This window comes from Acinonyx jubatus, chromosome B1, assembly GCF_027475565.1.
Source record: "Acinonyx jubatus isolate Ajub_Pintada_27869175 chromosome B1, VMU_Ajub_asm_v1.0, whole genome shotgun sequence".
Classification (NCBI taxonomy): Eukaryota; Metazoa; Chordata; class Mammalia; order Carnivora; family Felidae; genus Acinonyx; species Acinonyx jubatus.
In genome coordinates this window covers 71,390,044-71,393,053 of record NC_069382.1, presented here as the reverse complement: position 1 = coordinate 71,393,053, position 3,010 = coordinate 71,390,044, and positions in this window count along the sequence as shown.

Below are 3,010 nucleotides of genomic sequence, written 5' to 3'. Positions count from 1 at the left end.
TGCCATTTGTAGGTTTAGGTCTCTTACTTGTTCAGAGAACTTTTTAAAGTCATTTGAGAAGCTAGTATGAGCTCCAGACTGTGGCTATCAGTTCTACATGGGCAGTAATATATTGACTCTATTTGCCAATATAAATGCAAAGCAAGACATGTAAAAAGTCCTAGAGAACTAGTTGCTGAAAAAATAAGTGAATAAGTGGAGAGCAGGTATGGTGACAACTTCAAAAGTGGAGGCACATGTTCTCTAATATTTTTTTAAAGCAGTTACTTTACTTTGAAATTTCAAGTCCATGTTGAGACGATGACATGTTATATAATCTTGCTTAGCCAAGAGCCAGCGACACCTGGAAACATGCTACTTTTAAGGGGAGGTTGAAAAAATTAATAGAGGTGCAGAGAGGTGAAGTGACCAATTCAATAGCACACCAAAAATAGATTTAAAGCCATTGCTCAAGGGCATTGAAAAGAGCAAGTAGGTGTGAATGGCCATAAGGTAGATAAATGGAAACCTTAGAAATTCACAAATTTTTTGATATAGCTTCAAACAAAACTGCTTTGTTAAGCTCTTGTCTTTCCTTGTGTGACTCTATTTCTCAGCTATTATTTCACTGCATGTACTAGCTTATTTTTTTTTTTAAGCCTGTTCTCGGAATGATTTTTTTCAAATGACTTAGAACTGGATTTCTTATAAGAAGCCTGGTAGCCACGGGGGACTTTTGTACTTAGGAATAAACTCAACTGTTTTGAAAAGTCATCGGTCATTCTAAAGCTCATTTGTATCATGTAACATCATAGAATAAATGCTTTATAAATAATTTGTTTTTCACAGAGTCAATAACTAATTACCAGTTCGTGCCCTATAAATAAATCAATATTGAAAAGTAAGTCTAAGTAGATTCATCATGGAAACGATTGGCTGACTGACCGGACAGCAAACTCTGGGATGGCTACTTGGCTTAGTTGCTTTCTTTATGGTTTTTTGTTTTTTTTTTAAACCACCTCCCACACCTCCATCGTTACTATGATAAAGTATGAAAATGGAAAATGTGAGGCAAGGGTGGTCAAAGATGTGAATTTAAAAATCACTGATCCTAGAAACTGTTTGTATCTTTTAAGTTGTGAAGACAAAGCAGGCTCTGTGACACAATAGAATTCACACTCACAGCAATAAGCCAAAAAGACATTTGAAGACTAAAATCATGGCATTGATCCTGCCAGGAGCTCCACTAGTCTAAGTGCTTGAGACAATTTAACCTTTTCTCTGAAACTCAATTTTCTTTCTTACTCTCCTTCAAAGATCTTTACCATTAAAAAAAAAAAAAAAGGCGGGGTGGTGCCTGGACAGCTCAGTCCCACTCTTGATTTCAGCTCAGGTCGTGGTCTCACGGTTCCTCAGTTCGAGGCCCTCATTGGGCTATGTGCTGACAGCACAGAGCCTGCTTGGGATTCTCTGTCTCTGTCTCTCTCTGCCCCTCCTTGATCACTCTCTCTCTCTCTCTCTCTCAAAATAAATAAGTAAACATTTTTTTAATTAAGTTTTCAAGACAAAGGGACCTTCTTTGGCCACATGAGGACTATGACCAGGCTAATGGCAAATGCCAGAGGAAATTCAGTCCTTCCTTCCCTCCCAGTCTCCCCATACCCCACCTGTGTCTGTTCCATTTAGATAAGTTGTCTGTGCTGTTTTTGACTTGCCTGTACACACAGTGCAATTCTGGCTGGTCCAGGGATTCTAGGATAATCTATTCTTTTTTTTTTTTCAATGTTTATTTATTTTTGACAGAGAGAGAAAGACAGAGCATGAGTGGGGAAGGGGCAGAGAGAGAGGGAGACACAGAATCCGAAGCAGGCTCCAGGCTCCGTCAGAGCTGTCAGCACAGAGCCCAACACGGAGCTCCAACTCACAGATGGCGAGATCATGACCTGAGCCAAACGCTCAACCTACTGAGCCACCCAGACGCCCCTAGGATAGTCTGTTCTTACTAAAACACCTCCAACTTGGGTGCAGCAAAACTGAGATTTTCATGACTACTGAGAGCTAGACAAAATGCAAGTATTTGTTGCCTGTAGAATTGAGAACCAAAATAAACTATCCTGGGACACAAATAAATAGGAGACCACAAAGCCAAAAATATCAAAATGACCTAGTTCCAGGACTTTAGTGATGCTCTGCCCAGATAAAGGGCGTGGGGGTCAAGAGCACCTACAAGAGAAAGCGATTGGAGCCCGTGTTCCCTAACTGGGTTTTCAATTCTTATCATACAATTTTTTTTACCACACTTATTGAGGTATACTTGACAAATAAAAATGTATATACTTAAGTGTACCACTTGATATTTTGGTATGCATATACATTGTGAGATAAATAAGCCGTTTAACATAATCATCACCTTATGTGGTTACCATTTTCTTTCGTGTGTGTGTGTGTGTGTGTGTGTGTGTTTGAGTGTGGTTGAGAATACGTAAAAGCTACCCACTTAGCTAATTTCATTACATAACAGAGTCTTGTTAACTATAGTTATAATACTATACATTAGATCATCAGAAGTTATTTATCTTGAATAACTGAAACTTTGTACACTTTGACCAATACCTCCCCATTTCTCCCTATCCCCAAGCCCCTGGCAACCACCATTTTACCCTCTGTTTTTATGACTCTATTTTAGGTTCTACATCTAAATAAGATTATTCAGTGTTGGCCTCACTTAGCATAATGAATACAGTACATATATATGTCTTTATACATTCATCCATCGACAGACATTCAGGTTGTTTCAAAATCTTTGTGACTGTGAATAACGCTGTGATGAACATGGGAGTGCAGCAGTTTCAAGATGCTGAATACACGTCCTTGAGAGATATATCCACAAGTGGGGGCGCCTGGGTGGCTGAGTGGGTTAAGTGTCCAACTTCAGCTCAGGTCGTGATCTCTCAGTCCATGAGTTCAAGCCCGCATTGGGCTCTGTGCTGACAGCTGAGAGCCTGGAACCTGCTTCAGATTCTGTGTCTCC